A 26,622-nucleotide genomic window follows, 5' to 3' on the forward strand; every position below is an offset into this window, starting at 1 on the left:
TGTAGGGCTAATAATGACTCTGTAGTACCACCCCATTTGGCCCCGCAGAGATGCCGGAGGATTCGAATGGCCTGAATCACTTTTTGTTCAAGGGACCTGACATAAGGCGACCATGTTAGTCTCCGGTCTAAAATTACTTCCATGAATTTATGAGTTTTAACCATTTGAATAGGCTGATTTTGCAGAATAATCTAGAATTTTGCCGGTCTTTTTAATGTAAACGGATGTATGGCTGTTTTAGCCAGACTCAGTGCCATACCCCTTTTTTTTTGGAAAACGGCCTACATAATCCAATCCTTCTTGTAGAGTTTGCTGTACATCCAAAAACGATGGACCAGTCGTCCATATACTTAAATCATCAGCATATACTGAACATCTGATGTTAGGTGGAAGATTATACGAGAGCTGCGCCATGACTGCATTAAAGAGAGTAGGGCTTAGCACGCTGCCCTGTGGCACTCCTTGGTTGACGACATGTTCTGACGTTGGGCCCTCCTGCGTAACTACAAAAATTTTCCGGTGATTCAGGAAGTCAGCGATCCAACGCAGTATCTTGCCTTTGAATCCCTGTAACGCCAGGCCTTCCAGAACGTGAACGTGACTCACTGTGTCGTATGCTCGGTGGACATCAAGGAATACAGCGACAGTGATGTTTCCTTGCGTGCGTTGGTTTTCCACATCTGTGACCAAATCCAGAATGCAGTCTATTGCGCATCTACCTCTTCTGAAGCTGGCTATGCTTTCTGGTAGTAGTTTTTTTCTTTTCTTGCCACCATAAAATTCGTTTATTGATCATTTTTCCATCACTTCTGAAAAACAACTTGTCAAACTAACCGGCCTAAGCCAGTCCAACTGCATAGGGCTCTTCCCTGCCTTTAGCAACGGTACTACTTTTGATATCTTCCAACTTTCCGGAACTTTTTCTTCTCGCCAACTTTTATTATAGATGTCCAACAGGTGTGATTTTCCTTTCTTGCACAAATTAGCAAGAGCAGCGTATGTAAATCCATCTGTTCCTGGTGAACTTGTTCGTTTTACTAATGACAGCACATATTAGAGCTGCTCTGGTGTGAAGCTGTCATCCAGATCTGATGACCTGATCGCAGAGAACATTGTTACAACCGCCGAATCTGATTCTGCTGAGGATTTATATTCGATAGTTTGAGCGGTCTTTCCATTTATCAGTATAAGATTGCAAAATTCTTCGGCAATCACACGTTCGCTAACTCCTCGAGATAGCGCTAGAGCCTGTAGTGGTCTCGAGTGGACTACTGGCTGTCGGAGGGCGCGTACCATGTTCCACAGTTGAGGCGCCGAGGTAAATGGAGAAAGTGAGGCCCATAAATCTGGCCACCTTTTGGTTGAAAGCTTCTGCAGTTGGCTATGCATTGAAGATTGTACTTTCTGTGCAACCTTGAAATCTTCTAAATCACCCGACCTGCGATATCTTCTTTCAGATCGGCGTCGCATTGCCCGAAGCCTCTCATACTCAGCGTCAACACCTGAATACTGATCTGGAATGGGTACTGCATGAGTTGCTTTTGTTAGAAAATATTTTATCTTCGATGCATAAGTTTCTGCATCAGAACAAGATTCAAGATTTTGTCTCTGTAGTTCTCGAAAGAGTTCCCAATTTGTAATTCTTGTTGTGCGGTTAATTCTCGTTTTCTTCAACTTTGCGTGATATATGAATACTGGCAAATGGTCACTTCCTCTTGTATGAGCTTCTGCAGTCCAGTCTGCTCCAGCCGCTTATTCAGAGGAGCACACAGTGATGTCTAGTACGCTGCAGTAGTTATGCCCCCGTAGAAACGTCGGAGAACCATCATTTAGTATAGTGTAACCATGATCTTCGCATATTTTTACTATAGCAGATCCCCTTACATTACAACGCTCACTACCCCACAATTCATGGTGCGCGTTAAAATCACCACAAATGATTATGAGATCATGATCAGATCTACACACTGCAGCCAACTCTGCGTATGAAACGTTTGCTTGAGGGTGCACGTAAACACTAACTACAGTTACAGTAACGTTACCAAACTTCACCTTGCATCTAACAAAATCCGGCGCATCTGTTTTTGAAGTAGCCACAAATGTCGACGGAATATCGCGTCTCACACACAACATCACTCTGCGTTTTACAGCAGGACGTTCTGCTTGGTACACGACATAATTAGACAAACGAAAGTTAGTGGATACTCTTGTTTCGGAAATACACAAAATCGGAAACCCGTGCTGAGTGACGAATTTCCGAAAATCTCCACTCTTATTCTGCAAACCGTAGCAGTTCCACTGGAATATTGCACTTCTTTTGTACCAGTTAGATAGTCCGGTAATCCAGTAAGTTAGATAGTCCGGTAGATAGTCTTAGTTGTTATTTGTCTTATTTCGCGCAATCGCTGTTACGGACACCGGTGGCGGCGGCAGACAGCTACCCCACGGTTATTAGCGCTGGGATGTGATAACGGCTTTCACAGTAAAATGGAGAGTTGAGAGTAAAATAACCAAAGAAAGGAATGTAGGTTGCTTTATAAGGTCGCTCTATACGAAATGGAAAGAGGAAAATAAAGAGAAATGAAGAAGGCTACCAAACGCCGCCTTCCCATCCGGCTCGACACCCTTAGGCCGCGTTCACACTGAGCATTCCGGCCGCCGAAAGTGCTTCGAATCCGGTTCGGCGGCGGCGAGATCCGCCGAAAGGGCCCTTTCCGCGCCGATCGCTCTCGGACCGATTTTTGCGGCGTCTGCCGCCGCATCGGTCACCACAGACCAATAGGAGCGCTAGTCAAGGAATTTTGAAAAATGGTGGCCAAGCCCTACTCACTTGTTATGCTGCAGTACATCTAACTGAAAGTTGAAACCAACGGGAGTTTTACCTACTCTGTGCCTACTTCGCCTCCGTATTTTGTGAAAGAGGTGACCGAGCTTGCTGTTGGCGTGACCGAGCTTGTTGCGGTCTTGCAAAGCTAAACGAACCCACCAACGCCACTAGCGTCGGTGGTTTTTCTGCTCTTCGTGCATTACAAGACCGCCACTTGCCAGCAATGTAAGCAGTACCGTCTTTTCTTGCTTCTTGCGTACGAGAATCATCGAAGTATACACCACCGGATAGCGTAGTAGCGTTTGCGAGCCGCGACAACAACCGGGTGACAGCGCATCCATTCCGCGTTCGCCCCGTAGAAGATGGCATATTCGGCGGCGCGGGGCGCGTCCAGTGCGAGCTACGCTGCGTTTCGGCGGCAGGGGAATTTCGGTCGCTGTAGAAAGCGGATATTTCAGTGTGAACTAGGCATAACGCTTAGTCGCGTGAATTCGGCGGCGCGCCCTTTTTTTGATTGCTCGTTTGTGACACTCATTTCTATATTGACAGCATCTACGCCAGAATGGAGAGTTCTGCTTTACAGGAAAATAAGCATAAGAGAGCAGAAAAGTCTTTGCTTCGTGATAGGTCCCGGGACCAATCAGGGCTTCAAAGATAAAGCAATGTGAAGTATGTGAATAACTTACCTAATATTTTTTAGGAACCAAGCTCCGTAAGGAGGAGGAGGAGGAGAAAGACTTTATTTATCCCAAGAGGGAAAGGTGCGGTGGTGGAGTGTCAGAGGAGCCTACCCAGCGTAGGTCTCCGCTACCCTCTTGGCCCAATCCAAGATCTGGTCCTGGACCTTGGGCGCCGAGCTGCACATAGCAGCCTCCCACTGCTTCTTACTATTAATGTGTAGAGAAGTAGGTGGTGGGTTTCGAGTACACCCCCACATGATATGTAAGGCGTGGGCTAAGCGTTCCGTCGTATTTGTATGTAGCCGCCTCTCGTTACTTCTTGAACCGGCCGTAGATGGCTGTACATGTACATACAACGAAACGCATATACGCTGAAGAATGCAAATGGTACGATACCAGAGGACGTTACTTGTATGATAAATAACAAAAATCACAGCATATCCATGGTGTGAATGATGATGAGTGTGGCGAAGCGTCCGTAATTCCGTCCGTGCTTTCGGCCGTCCGTTCGTTCTTGCTTCCGTATGTCTGTGCGTCCGTCCATCCATGCATCCATTCGTTCATCCGTCCATTCGTGCGTCAGTCGATGCGTCCATCCGCGCGTGTGCCCATCCGCCTATCCATGCGCCCATCCCTGCGTTTGGCCATGCGTCCATCCATCCATTTGTGTATCCATCTCCGTGTTCGTCCATGCGTCCGTCCTTCCGCACAGTTATCCATTCACCCATGCGTCCATCCATCCATCAGTGCGTGCATAGTTTCCTGCATCCGTCCATGGGTCCATCCGTGCTTCTGTCCTCTCGTGCGTCCATCTGTGCGTCGGCCCGTCCCTGCGTTTGTCCATGCGTCCATCCGTCCATACGCCCATTCGTTCATCCGTGAATCTGTCTGTTCATTCGTGCATCCGTCCATGCGTCCACCCATGCATCCGTCCGTCCGTGCGTCAAACAGACCAACAAACGGACGACGGACGGACGCGGACATCGGATGATTCACGGCTTGCTGATAAAAAGTATGATACGCACAAGGCGGTAGTGGCTCGCGCTCGAAGACGGAACGCCGATGTGCGAGCACGCGAAGCAGAAGTGTGACGTGAAGCTGCGCGGCGCCACTGACAGAATCCCGGCGTACTAAAACGAGAGGCTGAAGCGGCACGGCAGCGGCGTGCGGAATCACCTTCGCTCCACTCTCCGTCATTCACGCCATAGATATGCTATCATTTTTTTTTCGATTGGAGGAAGAAGAAAAGTAGTGTTATGTCTTGCAGAACGTACGTTCTTTTTCATGATTTTCAGGGGCGAAGCTCCTTAAGGCATCGGTCTGTACATCCTCCGATGTATGCAGTAGTAGGTAGCCACCGGTGGCACATACCCACTCTAGAGCGGGTATGGGCCACAGGGGATGTGAGATGGGAGATGGTGGTACTTGGAGTGTTCAATAGATGGACGCGCGGACGAACAGACGGACAGACGGGTCGACCGACTCACGGACGGACGGATGGATTGACGCGCGGAGCGGGTATGTGCCACAGGGGATGTGAGAAGTGAGATGGCGGTACTCAAACCGTTCACTAGATGGACACACAGACGGACGGACAGATGGATAGATGGGCTCACGGACGGACGCATGGACAGATGGACGGACGCATGGATGGACGCACGGATAGTCGCGCGGACGGATGGAAGCAAGAACAAACGGAAAGACGGAAGCACGAACGGGCTGATGGACGCTTCGCCCCACTCATCATATTCCACTCCGTGGATATGCCGTGATTTTTTTTACATATTATTTTTTGTATAATTTAGTTATCCATCATGTGTTTCTTCATAGAAAAAATTTAGTATTATGAGGCCAGAAAGTTACGTAGAGTTCGCCTGCTACATCTTGAAATGAAAGAAAGGCGAGAAAGCCCCATTGAAAGTTCGAAATGAGGCAAATAAAGATATGCGAGAGTCACCCGAAAAAAAAAGACTGCTGGAAAGAATTGCTCTGATGTCACCCGTGGGACCCATTTCTTAAAGCTCCGGACTTCCGCGCTAAGCGTAGTGTACGCCATATTTTAGTTTCACGCAAGTCATTTTTTCGCGCATCAAAGGCATCAGGAAAGCTCAAGCTTGCTTTGTGATTTCGTCAGCTTTGCATTCCGCCATTGCCACTGTGTCTTTTTTTTTCTCTCTTTGTTCTATCTCTAAAAGCGACGTTTGTGTGCTGTTTGTTTTTTGCTGTTTTGTTCTTGCCATTCCACTGCCTTAAGAGCAGTAGTTCCGAGAGCTAGAGTCCCAAGAAGTATAAATTTTTGTAGTGATCTCGTTTGCCCTGGTGCCAGCGTTTTTACACTGTTTCACATCAATTCTAAAAATTCTCCTTTGGAACAATTTACGGAAGACGTTGTTTAGCGTTTGTTTTGCAGTAAAGCCTAACGGATCACAAGATATCTACTTATGTGCGTGCATGTTTCACTGTCTGTGATTCCGTCGTTATTTTTTTATACTTTGCAGATAGATAAGTTACTGCAAGCTGTCATACCAACTCTCCTGAGATAGATGTGAAGGGGGGTTCCTACACTGCGCTTTCAAACAATGGGTGCCACGAAAAAGCTAAAAGCTGGTGCGGTCATTCTCAAAGTAACAGAAATGCAGTGTTGGTAGTTTAAGCTGACTTTAAGTAGTGCGAGGTGGAAACTTAGTGCAAATAAATGATGTGTTCTTAAGAGCACGCCACGTCATAACGCGATACCGCTAAAGAGCCCGTGCCAAGGAAATGACGGAGCAGCTGTCGGTGTCGGCTTTCGTGAACAAAAATCATCCAAGCAGTAAGAAACCTTGAGATACTTAACCGATTGTTGCAAAGAATGAAAATCAAGTGTTCGAACTGGAATCGAACCGAGGTGCTCTGCGGTGAAGTTTCGACAAGCCCCACCACAGATATAAGAGAGAGAGACGAGGTTTTATTATGCCCTTTATGCAGTCCGGGAACGGTGGACGTTGGGGGGTAGAGCTACTCCAGTTCATAAAATACTTCGGATATACGCGTACACAGGCGTCATGTTCTGCGAAAATCGCTTTGCGTTAACTGCGTGTGGAACAACCGCATACTATATATCGCACGAAGCGTCATACCATGTGAATTGCGCAAGGAGTTGGTGGCTTAAAGGTCTACCTATAACAAAATGATTAGGTATAATCGATTCACATCATCATCATCATCATCATCATCATCATCATCATTCATATTACATCAAAAAAGTATGAAGCTACAAACGTGCGTGCTGTTTTGCGGAAGCCTAGTGGACAGTTCGCTAATTAGCAAACTGGTGAATCATGGCATATAGAGCTATTCACAACTGAACTTGCAGCAGGCATTCTAGGAGAGTTTAAAGCTCTTGAATGTGAAGCTCAAGCTTCCTCGGATTTTTCATTTGATTGGGTTACTGGAATTTCTAGCAGTTTTAACTGGGTATCAGCCATCTCATGTGAACTCAATAGGTTGAAAACTGCCGCTTGCGTAAATTTCAGTTGAAAACTGGTCATTTTACTATATACAGCATACACTTGTATTATGTCCCAGACATAATAAAGCGCCATAATAAAACTTAGTTGAGTCAGTAAAAACGCGCTTTTTATTGTTCGTTAGGCTGAACATTGTTTCGACGAACGCAGTGGTGACCCACCAAAAAGCTGACGAAACGTTTGATGCACTTGATGTACATGCCAGTTTTTGGCATCAGCTCTGAATTCCACCAGCTGAGATTTACACTACAATTTCGCGGAAAAGCCATACTTGGACATGCGGTACATATGAATGATATCGTACTTATGGTTACTTGCTGCAGTAAACAAAGTGACTCCAACAAATGCGTTTGCCTAGACGCCAGTCTCTCATCACTCGATGTACCCCTAATAAATCTAAATTATTGGATCAGGTTTTTCAAATGCTAGTGTTTTAGGGGCAACCCGTCATATTCTTATGTAACCACGTCTCATTAGTTCTTGCAACGACTGTAGAGGGCGGTACTTGTACATATAACGAAATGCATATACGCCGAAAAATGCACATGGTACGATACTAGAGGACGTTACTTGTAGTTTGATAAATAACAAATTCACAGCATATCCATGAAGTGAATGATGATGAGTGGGCGAAACGTCCGTCAGTCGGTCCGAGCTTCCGTGTGCCGTTCGTTCTTGCTTCCGTTCATTCGCCCATCCGTCCTTGCGTGCGTTCATCCGTTCATCCGCGCATCCATCCGAGAATCCGTCCATTCGTGCATTCGTCCATGCGTCCATCCGACTGCCCGTGCATCCATCCACCCGTCCTCTCGTGCGTTCATCCGTGCTTCCGCCTGTGCGTCCATCCATCCATCTCTGCATCCGTCCATGCGTTCCTCCATGCGTACGTTCATCCATCCATGCGTCCGTCCATCCTCTCGTGCGTTTATTCGTGCGTCCATTCGTCTGTCCGTACGTTCGTCCATGCGTCAGTCCCTCCGTCTGTCCGCGCCTGCGTGGAAGACAGACAGACAAACGACGCACGGACGCGGCCAGCGGATGATTTACGGTTTGCCAATACAAAAATTGGCCCCGTATCTGCATGTTAATCTGCAAATGTCGTCGAAAGACAATAGTCTTGCGTGTGGAGAGAGTGAACAAAACACTCATTTGACGTTCTGCGCAAGAAAATCGGTGAATGGTATTCTGAAGGCGCTGCGTTAGAGTGCCTCGAGCGTGCAGCGGAGGCGAACGAGCGCATCAAGTCACGCCACACGTGAGACATGAGCGCCAACTGGCAGTTTTCTTGGAAAACGAAGCACGTGGCACTGAGACGGGTGTGCGTGCCCGTCTCAGAGCTGATAAAGTGTAGAACGCAAGGCGACGGGTAGGTGCCACCACCATCTCCTCTTAGCAAAGCGTTGGAAACACTCGCCTTTTCGTGCAAGCGTTCCATGGTCAACACAGTGTGATAAGCGCTATGTTCCTTAATATTACTTATGCATGCCTTGTCTTGTAAAAGACGCACATGCAGAGTCTATACTTGTTGTTATGTTGCCCCAGACATGCGCAATAACTGCTTTTAATTGACAATTGCACAAGTATGAACGCTGAAGCTTGAGCAACGTCGGTGGGCGCTGCGGATGGAGTCGGCCGTTTCAAGTACCCGGCGCCGTTAAGAGTGGACAAAAAGACAAAGGTCCCCAAAAAAGACTGTTGTCTTTAAAAGTATGATACACGCAAGGTGGCGGCAGCTCGCGCTCGAAGACGGAACCACGATGTGCGAGCGCGCGAGGCAGAAGTGTGACGTGAAGCTGCGTGCCGGCGCAAACAAGATCCCGGCATACGAGAACCAGAGGCCAAAGCGGCGCGGCAGCGGCGTGTGGACCCAGCTTCGCTCCACTCTGATTCACCCCGTGGAAATGCTCTCATTTTTTTCATCCATCGATATTTTGATGTCTCTGCTAGAGACGTCACGAATAGCATGGAAATGTGCTGTAGGAGAATTGCGGTTTATGACCACCATATACGTGTAAGTTGTCCGTTGCTCTGAAGGAAGTTCAGAGCAGATATACTTGCAAGATATTCATTGCTAAGACTTGCTTGTGATGAAAAATGTTCATGGTTGTTTACAAGGCCGTTACTTTTAGGGAATACCTATAAGACTGAATGTTGAATCCGACTAAAAGTGACCCTGATGTAGCATCTGCACAAAGTACAACAGGTTCCAAGTTGCGCCTAGACCACGGTGTAAGAAAATGCACCGTTGAATAGACAAAATCTCGTCTAAATGGCTATGTTGAGTGGCTCTTACAATCCGATTCTCCATCTCAGATCAAATTTCAAGGGCAATCTCCTGACGCAGTAAATGTTGGAAAGATTACGAGGAGCAAGAAGGCAAGAACTTTACCAGAGAGTTTCTTTGCTGGTGTTCCCACTACCTCGGTACGATTTATGCGATTGTTACTGAAATGGACACATTCCACCTCATTGGCAGTCTAACTTATTCCTTTTGATGTAATAAAGTGTTTTTATATAATGAAGTGTAATAAAATGTATATATTATTGTTTTGATACGGTAATGCTTACTCGGACATTAGTACAAGAAGGGGAACAAGAAGGCATCTAAAAAAGTAGGCTGGTGCCGGATGAGGTAAAGGGATTACGCTATGTTAGGTGTGCCACATTTTTTTGTAAATCAATGTTAATGACTTATAGTAGTGGCATTACATATCAAAGACGTGTAGAAGTGTTAAAAGATGAAAAAGTAAAACAACCACAAAGGAGATGATTTAGGAAATTCGCAACGCAAATTTACCGCAAATCGTTGTTTCTCTCTTATTTTCTCAGATATAAAAACGGAAGAAATTGAAATTCTCGGGCGAACAACTGAATGCATCAAGTGAGTGAAATTCGTCGTATCAGGTGTGCTACGTAACTATGGCACATTGCTAAACGTCAGCTACAGGATTAGAACGATTCCGTTCTGATCGTGTAGAGTTTGCATAAGAGAAAATGAAGATTGCGCAACTTAAAACGCTTTCACTTTGTAGTGTTCGCACGTTTCAGATGCATGACACAAACGCGGAGCGTTGAACACCTTAGCTCGCTTGTATCGGTAAATATTTATAGTGGTGGTGGTGAAAAACATTTACTGAAACCATTTACATTTGAGAGAGAGGGACGACCTTAAGGGCCGACCCTTTACAAGCTCTAAAAGGAGTCCCTAGTCCGGGACCCCTGTGGCTTCTGCGGCGGCACGCGCCCTGGCCACGAGGGCTCTTTGGCTCGCCAAGGTCGAACAGCCGAGCAGGAGAGCCTCCCAGCTCTCTCGGGTAGGGCGTGTGAAGGAAGTGATTAGGGGGACCACCGTGTTAGAAGGGCATGCCCACACCATGTGAAAAGTATCCGCAAGCGGATGGGCACATTGCGGACATTCCCCGGTGAAGGCCATATTGAAGTACATAAGTATAGCCGGGCACAATACTGTGTTGGCGTAAAGGAGCAAAAGCCAGCGCTCGTCAGACTTAGTCAGGCCCTCGGAGCCTGTTCGATTTGTGCGTCGCTGTAATTTCGCGAATAGAGGTTACCGGATTAGGTTCTGGATCATCAGGCGATGGAGGGCGAGGCGGGTCCGGGTAATCAAGCGCGCGGGCTTAGGCATCGGCAGCCTCGTGACCACCTAGTCCTGCGTGAGCGGGAGTCCAGATGACGAAACGTGTATTCGGGCGGTTCATGTAATCACAGCGCTTTTAAGCCTTCGATCAGCGCCTTTAGCAACCGACCTTTAGCAAGATTCTGACACGCGTTCCGCCGTGCCTCGGCAGACGTGGTTAAGAGGGGACACGTCGTGACTGCATCTTAGCTACCGGAATATGTATCACATTCATTGAAGAGCCCGGTATAGCCTTAGCAATGCGTAGCCCACAAGCCACCTTTGTTCTCAGATTCCCAGGCGGCTTATCTTAATTTCGCCAGAGGTTAAACGAGTACTGACATCAAATTTCAAGATCCAGATGTGCTCATTATTCAATCTCTGGGTATGCATAGGTCTTCTTGGCCAAATTTGAACGGCATGGAAGTTATTTTAATTCGATGTCAAACAGCGTAGAAAAGCTAAGGAGATAAAACGAAAAATAGACTGACCTGCGACATCGACACTAGTGCTACGGGTTTGGTGTGATACCTTCCACATATACCATTATGAGTGACGATGTCCTTGAAGCGATGACGTGTACAATCCGATTGTTCCTATGGTGGCGCCAACTGGCGCCAAAGAGCAGAAACGCACTCGCTCATCGCATCTGACCTTCGTCGCACCGATTTGAATAATTTCGTGAATTACCAAGATAAAAACCACCTCTAAAATAACGGTGAAAGAAAAGAGGATCATTAATCGACACTAGTGCTACGGGTTTGGTGGGATACCTTCCACAAATACCATTATGAGGGACGATGCCCTTGAAGCGATGACGTGTACAATCCGATTGTTCCTATCGTGGCGCCAACTGGCGCCAAAGAGCAGAAACGCACTCGCTCATCGCGTCTGACCTTCGTCGCACCGATTTGAATGATTTCGTGAATTACCAAGATAAAAACCACCTCTAAAATAACGGCGAAAAAGAAGAGGATCATTAATCGACACTAGTGCTACAAGTTTGGTGTGATACCTTCCACAAATACCATTATGAGTGACGATGCCCTTGAAGCGATGACGTGTACAATCCGATTGTTCCTATCGTGGCGCCAACTGGCGCCAAAGAGCAGAAACGCACTCGCTCATCGCGTCTGACCTTCGTCGCACCGATTTGAATGATTTCGTGAATTACCAAGATAAAAACTACCTCTAAAATAACGGCGAAAGAAAAGAGGATCATTAAACGTGTGCTTGTCGGTCAGCATTTTGGCGAATAGTTGTGAGTTGCAGGTGAGTTGCAGTCGTCTAGTTCGAAACACAGAAAAAGCGCAATGAGGGTGTATTTTCATATCACGTATGTGTTACACATCAACACGGCCACAAGCTATCAAAAGTGGAACAGCGTATAGTCAGATATCATCGCTAACGAGTAACACGCAGATATTGTTGAATTTTAGTTCATATGTAGACTCTGCATCCACGTAAAAGTGGTAATACCATGTTAACCGTGGGAGGGTGGATAGGTGGGGCCATCTGAAGGCAAAAAAAACCTTGTAAGCAGGAATTGTATTCTATTTCTCCGCTGATGTTCATTCGCGATAGCTATATTGGATGGACCCCTATGTGCATACATGAATGCTTTGCAAGCCAAAACACACCAATATAATTAACTGAGACACACGAGCGAACATGACTGAAGCGTGCATCCTCGGGATCTGTGAAGTGCTGCTTGGAACAGTGTCCATTTCGGAATTACTGTTCTGCAAAAGGTCCAGACTATCGTATTGAACCCGAGTCGACACTTTGTAAGGCGACGACAGCAAAGCAAGGCCTGACTGAATGTGTCCGCCTAGCAGACAAAATGTTTGGGGAGCAGCTGAACCTGACGTCACTCTTTTCTGTGGAGAAGTGGTCAGTTGTGGCGTGATCTGGCGGTGACCGCGAGGTAGCGCTATTGCTGGTGCTCCCAGCGCTAAAAATGGCGGGATCGCCGGCCGTTCTGAATAGTGCTATAGATACCAGTGATATAAATGAATAGAAAGGATAGTTTTTCATCCCTGAGTTGCGTTTTAGTTCGAGAATCGCTGCTACGTGGTCTATACCTCTTCGCAGACGCAAAAATCTTGGCATGAGTAAATTTGATGTCAGTGCTCCTTTAAGCCGGCTGCCTAGCACTTTCTATTTCGCAACAGGCTGCGGCCACTCGTCAAGACTCAAGAGGATCAGTAGGTCTAATTGCAATGGGTTCCTGGGCACACAAGATTTCGCGGCAATTAACTTTCTCATACGTCCACCCGCGATCTCCTACACCAGAACTCCGCTGCTTCATCACAGTGCGACTTCTCGCTGAGCAGAACGATCACCAGCTCCTTCTCTCCTATACTGACATCCTGTTACACATCAGGCAGAGCAGACGTACTCTACCCAGACAAGATCCTAAGTTAGATAATGCATCGCAGGTCACGTTGAAACGATCACAATCATCATCATTTCCGAATGCTCATGCATTGTCCAAGATAGAGCCTTCGTTGTACAATCCGCATTGTCAATTCTGTCCCCAGGCGGCCACTTTATTTCACATGGTGGTGGTACCAAAATTATCGAAGTATATTGTCCAATCATAATCCTATATTAATTGAGTGGGAAGTTACCTTGTCCAGCTCTGGCCCAGTGCAACGACAGGCCCTCGACGACTGAGTCTGGACGGCGTGGCGAGCCAAATGTTTTCCGGACTAGGAGGTCCAGCCACTATAGTGACTTATTCGCTAGCAATAAATGTTTTATTCTCTCTCTTATCTCGTAAGAATGGCCATGAGTGTGGCATGCAACTCATGCGGCTGTGAGCTGAACATTGAAAATGTTTTGTGCCACTGCCCACCCTATCACATTTAACGACGTGTTAGCAGAAGCTATGTCCAAAAAAAAATATCCTGGGACCTTGCCCCCACGGTTTCGGACATGCACAAGACCACGAAATTCCTAATGAGCTACTTGAAGGTGACCGGACATCACAAGCGTCTGTGAACTGCCAGCGCCAGATTGTGTTGCGTCTGTTTTAACTGTTCATTTCCTTCTCTTTCTTTCTCTACTTCTGTTTTCTATTATTCCCCTTTCCCTCACCCCACGTGTAGGGTAGCCATCGAAGCCTTTAGCTTTATTTAACTCCATGCCTTTCTTTTTCGTTTTTTTCTCATTCTCCTCTACACCATGATTTTAATTTGAAAAGTGAGTCAGCGCTGAGAAACCGCGGCCATGTTACGCGATTGTCTATTACATTTTTCACTTTGTTGTTTCTCTTTTATAGAAACGCCTCGTTTTCTTTTTTTACTTCACCACCAGACCTGTGCACCCAATTGCTTGCAGATACAGCACGAGTTGTAGTATCATTTATTACCGTATCTGACCAGGCCACATTAAGGCTGCCTTCCCTCTCACTCGTATTCGATCGTGCGGTGAGCTTCGCACTCAATCTAGCCAGTGTGTTCCTAGACCTCCACACGAGCACTCGCCACAACTCTTCTCTCCTCTCGCGCAACCAACGCCTTTTCAACGTACGTTCCACTTCCGCAGAGCCTGGCACCTCATGATCAATATTCTCGACCCGACTGCCTACATGTGTCCTGTAAACTTCCGATATGAGGAATCTATTAGTGGAAAGATGGCTGCACAGTTGCCATCATAGATTAGTGTGTCTTCCGCGCAATGAAAGCCGAGCCCTAATGGACCCCTAACCCTGCCTACTAACCTTAGCTCTAAGAGAGATAAGAAAAGAGACAGAAACAAAAAATACAAGCATACAATAATGGTAGCTTGAATTGCGCCTAATTATTTATATACTGCGAGAACACAGGTAAAATCTCAAGGATTAAAAACGTGGTAGATAAATTGATCCACACTAAATACGGAAAGACTGGTGCGGAAAGAGAGAAGAAAAAGGATAAATTTCTAACGTTCACAAAAACGAAGACAGAGCTGACCACGATGGCATACATCGCGAAAAATTATGATTTCCCTCCTTACGAGATCAAGGAGGTGCCTCTCCCTAAAAAACATTGCTCCTTACGCCGTTGCTCAGAATATGAAAAAAATCAAACTAGCAGCAAGGTTTGTCTTCTGCATTACTTGTTGAGCGAGTGATGCTGTAGGAGAGAATGGGAAGAGCCTGTATTGGGTGGGGCATAGTACATATATAATAACAACTGTATTAAGGGGTAAACTGGTTATGTTTTTATTTATTTGACTATTATAATAAATATTATTGTTGTTATTATTGTTGTTGTTACGAGAGATTCTCTAGTGGAGGAGTTATGATTACTTTTGATCTTGTGAGCTTTAATGTGCATCTAAGCACGGAGACCAGCATGCGGCGGCGGAGGACTAAAGAATACCGAGACTGCAAACGCAGACGCCGCTTACAATGAAAGGTGTAGTCAGTTTACATAACCAAACCTCCGTTCCACGACTGTCAGATGAGTGCTCGTGTATGTTATCCACGTTAGTGTGTGGAGCAGAGGCTTGATCATGCTACTGTGTGCTCTCGTGTCAACGTATACTGATAGACAGTGAATAATTCTTGTGATTTTGGGAAGGTGCTTACAGCACGATCTAGCTACATGATGAAGTAGTTTTTTTTTTGTAACTTGCGTTATGACAACCTTTAGTTTATTTTATTTTGCTGTAAAAATGTAGTTCAACAGTACCCGTAGTTGTTAATTTTTCACTTTTGTAAGGTGGCCTGTAAGCATAATACGGCACAGGACTCACAAGAAAAAGCACAAAGAGAAGACGAGGATGCCGGACCAGAATGCGGTGCTCCTCTTATAGTCCGCTCATGTCTTTTCTAAGGGGAAACCACCGGCATCGAATTAAATATGAGCTGAGCCTCAGCATATTGGGCCGCCGGCCATGGCTTGTTTTCGTATAGCCACAGGGTCACTCATGCACTGCCTGCGTTTTAGCCTAACAGCAGTAGCTGACAGCAGCAGCTGTTGCTGTAGCAGCGGCTAGGCCATGTCTATCGATTTTCTCGAAAATTCTCGCATAAAATTCAATTTCGCGAGCAACCGCGCATACTTCGTGCACACGAACACATAAAGCATGCTTTTTATTTATACGGAGGGCCACGCCAGCAGCGTACGTTGACACGACGGCAAGCACGAGTGGATGCTTTTAAAGTTATTATTCCCAATGGTCAGTGTCGCTTGCACTCCAGTGTAAATTATGTGGGGATCTGTTTATGTGGACTCAGCAAAAGTGTCTTTCGGTGGCCGCAGTGCTGGGCCTGCAGAGCTCAGTGCAGACACTATATTGCTTGACCCTCCTGCGTGCCCCTTCGTTAAACAGGCGTTTTTTTTCGTTTTTAGATTCATACCATTTTGCTACTTGAGCGTTTCAACTGCGCTTTGTTTTGTTTTTTGTTTTTTACAGACAACGCTGCATGCTATACTGTACACCCGCGACGCTGTAAGAGCCCGCTACGTAGTCTAAGAAAGATGAAGGCTGGACTAGCAGATACAAGATACAAAATAGCAAAACTATGTGCAGTTATATTTGATTACGAACCACCATTGTTTTGTTCATAGGGCACCGATTGACGCTGACTGAATCCGGAAGATGTCGTTAACTTTCCCCGTCTCACAATCTCCTACACTGATTAGTAATAAAGGCTACCACGGTGAGTTTTCCCAGCCCCACAAAACTCTGAATACTCTTGAGCTTCGCCTCAGGTGTTGAACGGGGTAGCATAATCGGCTCCGTGGACACTGCTTCCTCAATCGCTATCCTCGCTTCACTTCTCGGTGTACACCTCAATCACACCAGAACAAAAGGAACTTCTGCTCGCGTAACACTGGTTGTGTCAAACCACCCTACAATACCTCTTGTAAGTGCAATTGTGAAGTTTTCACTACGCTCCTCTTCCTTTTACGAATTTGTGAAGTAGGCACAACTCGTCTATATGATTGATTGATTTGTGGGGTTTAACGTCCCCAAACCACCATATAACTATGAGAGACGCCGTAGTGGAGGGCTCCGAAAATTTCGACCACCTGGAGTTCTTTAACGTGCACCCAAATCTGAGCACACGGGCCTACAACATTTCCGCCTCCATCGGAAATGCAGCCGCTGCAGCTGGGATTCGATCACGTGACCTGCGAGTCAGCAGCCTAGTACCTTAGCCTCTCGATCACCGCGGTGGGGCACTACTCGTCTATAAGTCAACCAGCTAAGCTGCACCGCTGCTCACTTTCTCGATGGTCTGTATGATTACGGTTAAAATATATATTCAAGCTCTTAAATGGGTGGGCTTTTAAACCACGTACCATATATGGCAATCCCCATTTAGTGGCACCTGGTGCCAATTTTATTTGCGCTACCACCACGCAATATTACATTGTGAAGAAGGTCTTTCGCATATAGTAGCATTTTCGTACAGCTTTTAGATGCGGAGCATCTTATACTCGCGCCTTGTAGTGCGCCGTCCGCACCGCTTCTCGAACATTCGACAGCTGACGCGCGCGCATGCGCCGTCGCCCACTCTTCCACCATCTGTGCATCCCTTCCTCCTCTACACACCGCGCGCGCTTCACTCCTCCACCATCTGTGCACCCTTCCTCCTCTACACACCGCGTTCGACATCTACAATTCTCCTGATTCTCCAGTGGACGCGCATGTGGCGTCGCGCTTCGAGAACATTCAACAGCTGACAGTGCATGCGCCGTCGTGCTGTATATATACTCAAGGTCGGCGCTCGCTCGCTCAGTTGCCGCTCGTCGGTTGGTTTGTACGGCGCGTCGACGTCCAAGGTCGCGGTGAAATGAATTCCAACGAATCCACAAACACAATGATCGACGTCCCTTCGACCAGCGCCGCCCTTTCGCATACGTGTGTACGTGTTCACTCATTTAACACCCCCTCCTACAACCACGTTAACCAATTTAGCCATCGACCCAAGTAAGTCGCAATTTAACACCCCATTTCACAACCACGTTAACCAATTTAGCCATCGACCCAAGTAAGTCGCACTTTAACACCCCGTTAACCAATTATATGGTCCGCATCCTCCTCAGTGTTCCCCCGAGGGAAGCTGCGGGCAATCTTTTTTTTATTTTTTTTTGCTTTTTTATCAAGACAGTTCCAAGCAAAGGCGTGGCTGCGTTTTATTTCGCAGAAGGCCTTTGTTTGATTTCGATTCTAACTGAAGCTTTTCGTTATCTATTTATTTAGATCTATCTAGAATTTTGACTCGTGGTAACGCAGATTTTTTGCTCACAAAGAACGAAGCTGACACTGAAGTATACACCAGTAATTCTGCGAAATAGGCGTTCTAACACTATCAAAATAATATTTTAGGAGCTTGCTGGGCAAGCTTATGCTCGCGCCCTGTTTGACGGCGCCTGCGTGTACACCAGTGTTGCAAGTGTACACTTCTCGGCACTTCGCTCAAGGTCACCGCTCTGGTCACATCGTCGGTGATATTAAATATGCTCACTAGATGGCACGCCGCCACCCAAGGCGTTGGTTTTTGATGGACCGCGCGCTCACCTTCTCGCGACAACGTTCACTTCGTTGTCGTCGCTTCTTAGACATGGGAGCACGTGACAAGTTCCTACGAAGAGTGTTACGCCCGGCTACCGATATCCTCCCCCTTTTGAAGAACACCTGATGGCTCCAAGTCTGCCATTGTTCAGCGTTAATGAGGACTAATATACAATAATGTGAGGGAAAGTATATAGGGAATGTTATTCGTAGTGACAGTAATGTAAATGTGAACAAAGAAAAGTGGTCGAAAATATAACTTGCCACCAGCCGGATCTGAACCTGCGACCCCCGAAAAACGCGTCCGATGCTCTACCACTGATCTAACAAGGTAGTTATTCATCGTTAATTTTGTAGGGTATATTTTTTATTTATTTATTTCAAATACTCTCAGGGTCCTCATCATCATCACCAACAACGACAGTCTGTCCACGCCCACTGCATGACAAAGGCCTCTCTCATAATCCGCCAATCAATCCGTCTTGTGCTTTCCGTCGCTATGTTATGCCTGCAAACTTATAAATCTCATCGGCATACCTAACTTTGCCTCCCCTTCGTGCGTTTGCCTTCTCTGGGAGTACAGTCAGTTACCTTTAAAGACCAGTGGTTATCCTGCCTACATGCTACATGTCCGGCCCGTGTCCATTTCTTCTTCTTGATTTCAACTATGATATCCTTGCACAAACTGGGGTAATGGATATCATAGTTGAAATCAAGAAGAAAAAATGGACGTGGGCCAGGCATGTGGCGTGTAGGCAGGACAACCGCTGGTCATCGAGGGTAACTGATTGATTTCCCAGAGAAGGCAAGTGGATTAGGGGGAGACAGAAATTCAGGTGGGCAGATGAGATTAAGAAGATTGCGGGCGTAAAAAGACGGCAGCAAGCACAGGACCAAGTTGACTGGTGGAATATGAGTGAGGCCTTTGTCTTGTAGTAGACGTAGTCAGGCGGTGGTGGTGGTGGCGGCGGCGGCGGCGGCTACGCTTAACTTTCGGGAAGAAAATACGTTCTATTGTGCAAGGAGGACATCCCATCGCTTCTCGAAATTGTTTTCGCGGTAATAAAACTACAAGTATTGCCTCTATACTCTTACACGCCAGTCAACCTAAAAAAGTAAGATAAGTAGTAAAAGCTCATAATGTACGACAGCGACAAAGACAAATCGCAGCGATAGGTTTAATTTACCTAGAGGCAACGGAAATAACGATATATAAAAACCCTGGAGTCAAAAAATATCCAACCATGCGAAACGAAGTGGGGATGTTACTGGGCCATTAGGCAGCGAACTAATTACTGCTGCTGCTGCTGGTGCTGATGATGATGATGATGATGATGATGATGATCCTTGAACAAACGCATATTGCCCCGACGCGGTGGTGTAGTGTCTAAGGCACTCGACTGCTGACCCGCATGCCCCGAGATCAAATCCCGGCTGCGGCAGTTGCATTTTTTATGGAGGCGGAAATGCTGTAGGCCCGTGTGCTCAGATTTGTGTGCCCTTAAAGAACCCCAGTTGATCCAAACTTCTGGAGCCCTCCACTACAGCGTCTCTCATAATCATATGGTATTTTTGCGACCCTAAACCCCACATATCAATCAATCAATCAATTAATTAATCAATCAATCTATATATCTATCATTCAAACAAACGTACATTACAGAAGACAGGGGCAAAATAAGTTAAACATAACAATAACTACATGATTATAGGTATAAAATATCACAATGACACTTTAAACAAATATGAGTTACAACAACAAAGGCAAATGTGCGCCAAGTGAATAATGGAGGAATCTATACATTCGATTCTCCCGGAAGAATTAGAAAATTTGATCATTGGATACATTATCAAGAGAGGTATAATAGAAAAACTTAATACAGAAAAAATAACCACTCGCAAAACAAAATTACGAGAAGCATAGCAATTTGAGAAAAGAAAACATACAGAACAATTACAGGTGTGAAGAAAAACACTGGGTGGTGTAAACTTGAAATGAAACTCTGATGCGTGACTTTGAAATTGATGGTGTTAGTTATGTTTATGAATGATGCACACAGATTGTTACCGCCTCTGGTCGTTGTGGAGAGAAATGAATGAAAAGCCGATGGTGTAGCTGCGTGAAATGTTTACCTTTTGGCAATGATCGGTGCGAGATGAAATATACAGCAGCAGCTTCATAGGTATGGCATATGAATATATGTGTCGCAGTAGATTTTACGGAAAATACAGAGTAGAGATAGTTTTCGATGGTGCGGTAGCGATGGAAGGTGTAAAACGTGTTTCATGTAAGTAACAGTCGAAGTTATTTGACAATTGTTTAGAATAAAACTGACAGGTCAATTTCGCATCTCTTATAGTAATTTTATGTGGTTCCGATATAATGCGACCCACACTAACAATGCATACTCAAGCTTCGGATGAAAAAAAGTGTACAGAAATAGTTCTAATAATGATGGTGCTTGATAAAACTTTGGGCGAAAGTATCCTAATGTGCTAGTGGCCTTGGCGGCTACGTGGTCAATATGAGTCCTCCATGAAAACTTACTAGTAATATAAACATCCAAGTATTTGTATGACGTTATGCATTCTAGTGTAATGTTAGTGAGTGGGTAAGCAGGGGCAGTCACTTCAGCACGGGAGATCCTCATAGTATTATACTTTACACAATTAGTTTTATACCCGATAGTTGACACCATTTAGTTATGTTAGTAATATCTTCATAAATTACTGAAATGCCAGCGACATCAGTAACTTTTTTTAGAAGACGCAGTCATCTGCAGACAGGCATATTTTCGAGGAGACATTAGCTGGAAAATATTAGGCATCTACGTATTTTGGGTCGTTACCTACAGGTACGACTCCCACTCAGTATATAACGCCGTGACACTACCTTGCTGTCCAGTCTGTGGCTTGGAGTAGCGTTCTCAAATACCTATTCATTTCTCATTTAAATGGCTGACAGTCCGTCGCGTGAATTATGCGAATGAAGGGAAACAGTCGCGCACTTTATCTGTGACTGCATCTGCTTCAACTACGAAAGAGCGACCCTTTCAGCCGCTCTAGCTGGACAGCTGGATAACCACCCCCTTACACAGAACTGAATCCCGGGGCCCTGGCCTAGCCGGTCTGCATCAAGAGCTGCTCTGAAAGCGTTGTTGCGGTTCGTGCAAGCAACCGCACTTCGAGACAAACTGCGACTGTTCACGGACAGCGTTTTTTTTTTTAATGGTGCTCGGAAAGCGATCCAGTCACTTCTTTTGCTATGCTGTCACCAACCCTTCCATTTCTCTTTCACTCTTTTAAATGCGAAGCATTTATCAGCGAACTTCACAGACTTTGACCGTATCTATCTATCTATCTATCTATCTATCTATCTATCTATCTATCTATCTATCTATCTATCTATCTATCTATCTATCTATCTATCTATCTATCTATCTATCTATCTATCTATCTATCTATCTATCTATCTATCTATCTATCTATCTATCTAGCCACTTACGTTTGGGTGCTATCGTGGTCATCCCCTTAACTTGGTGTGAACCAAAATTAGGATAGGAGGGTAAGATGGTTTGAGGAATATGATGCGCTGGTGAAGACACGAATAATGTCGCAATACCATCACGTACGTCATCAAACACTTCGCGCCAGACAGTGGCACATACCCACGCACGGGTATGTGCCGCTGCCACGCGGGTATGTACCACAGGTAATTGACACCCAGAAATGACGAGAACACAAGGCAGTTAGAACGCGCGAGCGTTAAACAATACCCTACATCGTTAGCGTCGACCCGACGAAGGCATAAAATTAAGGTAAGTATTAAGAAAAATCTGACATAGGCAGCGTTGACCCCCCGATGAATGCAAATAATAAAGTTCAAGGTCTCAGCAAGAATCGAATACAAGCATTCTGCGTGGCATTCAAGCATTCTTCCACAGAGCTACGCCTGGTCCCGCAGCTACTTTTCAAATAGACGCTAATCTTCGTAAAACGTCAATAGTAGTTGCAGTGCTGCCTACCGATATTTATAAACACAACATATGTTCTCCTTTGATACAGCCGTCACGTCGGGTTAACGGCAATTGTTGTTAGTTGAAAAGCGCCGAAGTTGATTTATGCAGCAGTGTTCAGGGCCAGCATGCTCGCGAGCATCAGCGCTTCATATCAGCTTCTGGTGTTGCTAATACGCATGTTCCAGTTGACATCGAAGCGCAAGTGCAAACTACTGGTTATCTAAACATCTTCCACTATTCAAGATATGTCTGTGCGTGCAACAGTTGTACTAATATTCAGCGTCATTTCATGACGTGTCGCTGCATTAAGATTTTCAAGAGATTCACCTTCCCTCCGAATGCTTCGCATAACGTCGATTTCCAGGTACGTGGCACCTGCCGAGTTTTTCACGCCCCTTTTTCCCTTCCCAGGCAGAGCGTAGCCAACCGGAGCTTTCTTTAGGTTAACCTCCCAGTCTTTCCTTTATCTTTCTCTCTCCCTCTCTTCCTTGATCGAACGATCAGATCATTCCAAAGCCGAGTTTTGGAGACAAATCACCGGCTGCCAGAGTGATCTACATCTAGGGTGCTCACGTAAATATTGAAATTAGGCAGTAAGTGCTGACATTTACGACACGTAAAGAGAGACTCTAAAAATCAGTGACAAGTTAAGAGCGTAGCCGGAGTGCTATTTCTAAACACTTAAGCTCAAAATCTATAACACTTAGCTTTAATCGGGAGGCACCGTTGACCATATATAGTAACCAACACTTTTTCTAATCGCGGTGTTATTCCACACTGTCCAGAGAGAGAGAAAGAGAGATGAATAAAGAGGGCGGGAGGTTAACGAGATATAGGCATGCGGTTTGCTACCCAGCACTGAGGTGGAGAAACAGGGGCAAAAAAGCGGGTGTAGGAAGAGAGAGAGCAAAAAAGTGAAAAATATAAAAGGCATATGCACGCATGCTTTCTCTTTGCCTCCAAGCTAGAAAGCATCCTTGTGAAAATATCAGACCAATTTCGTTGGTAATCACTTGTAACTTTTTGTAGCTGAAGAGGAAATCGACTTTACGTACTTCTTTCCTTGAAGCCGTATTTCTATTCGCTTAAAGCTTAACAATATGCAGCATTCTGCATCCTTGGACTTGTGGCACCGTGAGATCTGGCTGCTTGTCCAACATTGTTCTTCACTCAATCGCGCAAGAAACTGTATTTGTCCTAATGGTATGCATTTTACAACTTTATTCAAGCTAGTATAAGGAAATACAACGAAACTGCAGAAATTCAGGAGTTTAAAAGAAAGCCCCCCTCGTCATAAATAGGAAGCATGCGAAGTGGTACGAATGTTAAGACAGAGGGTCTGTGAATCAATCTGCTCAGGCTGGATTCGCTGCAAATAAATAGTCTGCGTGCTTACCGCTGCATTTCAAGTTTTCCTAAAGGAATTTCATTAACTTATTTACCTGACTTTTCTCCAGGTAGTTTTTACTATACAGAAAAGTTATTTTTGAGTTAATTTTATTTACTTATAATTGCATCGTGAGTTACCTAAAGTAAATTTATTTAGTATTTAAAGAAAAAACAAGAATACAACAAACATTCTCTTTTCATTCTGTTTCAGGACCCCACAGTGAACCGGCGAACAACAAATAACTTGGTGCAGGCGCCGCTATTCTAGGAAAGCTGTGCGAGGGTACAGAGATGTCGGTAACGTCATTTGAAAAAGTCGAAACAAGAAAAAGTGGAACGGAGCTGAGTGACACCGAATCCTTGACCGGTTTATTGAAAGGCGCAGTCGAAAGGAGAACTGTTGAACGAAGTTACGTAGGAACGGAACGCTTCCGCAGGACTTTCTGAACCTGCATTCGCTGACGTGGCCCAACAGGAAAATGGTCGCAACCAAAACGAAAACAAAACAAATAAAAACATAGTTATGTGATGCCGTAGTGTAAAAGTAAGGACAGAAAAGAAACACTCACTCGACAAAGAGAAAGCAACGAGAAACACAAAAAAGCACTCTATCTCGATTGCGCTTAGTTTGGTATAAAGGTTCGGAGACTGTCTCGGTCTTTCCGAAATTGCAATTCCAACAAACTTCCGGTGGAAGTTGATATAGCACACACTTTCAACTTTGCTATACAAGTGACTCAGGATTGATTTCACCCTTTTGTTTAGGGCTGTTTATATTAAACAGTCATCGTTGCGTAGCGCAGAAATTCAAAACACCGAATTCGCCCACCTTTCAGTTTTAATACAGTAAATTTAACACCCGTCTGAGTGAAACTGATTCCCCGTATGAAAAAGTATCTGTGTGTCTTTGTTGGCGTGTCCTAGAAGCAGTAGTATGCCATCCACGTACGAGCGTATCTTAGAACGTAACTTTCTGCTTTGGAATATTTACAATAAAAAAAATTGACGTATGTCTCAACGACAAAACATGCGAAACAAATAGAAATAAACGAGGTCAAAATTACAGGAACTGCAGGCAAAATCACAAGACATAACCCTGAATACATTAGACGCTTTCTCCAATAAATGGATAAATATTTGAGGTGGTCGACGAATTTATTATGCGGCGGATATATGCGTAATGAAAAAGGACTTACCTTTAGGTAAGCCTGTTGGAACGTGCTCAGAAGGTATTTCCCCCCACATTGATCCTTCTGTCTCAAGATAAGTGCTACCCAATTAGAGAAGATTGGAAAGGCCCACGAGGAGACGATCTGGAAAAGTAGAGAACGTTAAGAAAGTGGTCATTTTTCTGTCGCTCTTCTTGGAGGTAGCTTTGGCAGCTCAATAAAATGTGAGCAATGGCTTCAAATTTTTCTCCACGATATCCAAAAGAAAAGAGAGATACTCGTAGAGATGCGGTGAGTAAAATAACGACGAATGCAAAGCACGCAGAGTAATTCAATTTCACCATAATATGCAAGAACACTGTTCGCATTTTTTGACAAGATCACATGGAACCTTTTCGTATCCTCTGACCTAATAAGCTCACTGCGAATACTTTAACTTCTTTAAATTACGAGTCTTGATGAAGTATTATATGAGTGCTTATCACCGGGTCTCAAAGGTGATCACGTGGCCAGACAGTGGACATGAAACTGTACGAAAGTTCGTTGAGTTATCAGACAAAAAAGGAGAAATTATTACGCGCGTAAAAGTACTTTGACACCTTAAGTGATAGTAAGAATGATTCGTAGAATGAGACTGAATAATAACAAAATTGATTGATTGATATATGGGGTATAACGTCCCAAAACCACCATATTATTACGAGAGATGCTGTAGGGAAGTGCTCCGGAAATTTCGACCACCTGGGGTTTTTAATGTGCATCCACAACTGAGCACATGGGACGAATAACAGAAGCGTGTATAATAGAGAACTATATATTACAGGTATTCATATGACAGAAGGTTTTGAAACACGAGTTCGCGACGTGTTAACTGATATGGAGTCACTCCTAGCTTCGCAGTCCTTCTGAGCAGTCTCTGTCTCTGCGGCTGAACTATTTAAAATGGGGAACTCGAGGCATTTATGTCTGTCGGAGTTTTAGTTTGCGCTCTTTCGCGTTTTTTTAACTTGTGCTTAAGTGCATTTACGATTGCACGTTCACACCTACTTCACAGCAATCCCTCATTAGTGCATGAGTAGGAATCCATTATTCTGTTTATCTTCCAAGTATTTCTAAAACACTTCAAATAAATACAAATTGATAGTTCTACTTCAAGTTAAGAGGTAGATTGCATACATGTGACATCGGAGCCTAAGTACACAAAATGTAAGGTCGCTTAACAGCCAGAATAGCCAAAGAAAAATAATTGATTCATTGAAACATTTTGGGCAGTTAGGATCATTGCAGGGCCTGGCAGAGCGGAATCAAACCACGTGCTTCATTTTACGTGGCCTCGGAGATGGCTTCGGCAATGAGCGAATCTCGAAGGTAACTATCTAAAGAACACAGCAGGACACATAAATGCCGAACTGTTTGTGGCACTCTCAGGTGCCTATGTCAAGAATTGAAAATGCCTTCAAAATTTTTCGTAATTGTCGCTGGAAGTGTGACAAGGGTGACACGGCACTTACGCATTTTCGTTCACATTGGAAATGCGCCTGCCGCTCTTCGGACTCAATCATGCGACCTGCGGGTAAGTAGTCATATACAATAACGACTATAGACCACCGTGTTGGTTAACGTAAATAATTGGGACCATTTGCTGAAGAGACCGTTTCACCTTCTTCAAAAAGGCTGGACAGCCTGGCTTTCAGTTGTCTCCATTAAACGTTTCTGTATTCTCCATGTGTAAAAACCTGCTGTTTTATTAAAAGGTGCCCTCATTCTATTTGGGACCTGTTTTTATAGGTGGCAGCTACGCTTAACTTTCGGGAAGAAAATAATTTCTATTGTGCAAGGAGGACATCCCGTCGCTTGTCGAAATTGTTTTCGCGGTA

The sequence above is a fragment of the Rhipicephalus microplus genome, chromosome 3, assembly GCF_043290135.1.
Source record: "Rhipicephalus microplus isolate Deutch F79 chromosome 3, USDA_Rmic, whole genome shotgun sequence".
Classification (NCBI taxonomy): Eukaryota; Metazoa; Arthropoda; class Arachnida; order Ixodida; family Ixodidae; genus Rhipicephalus; species Rhipicephalus microplus.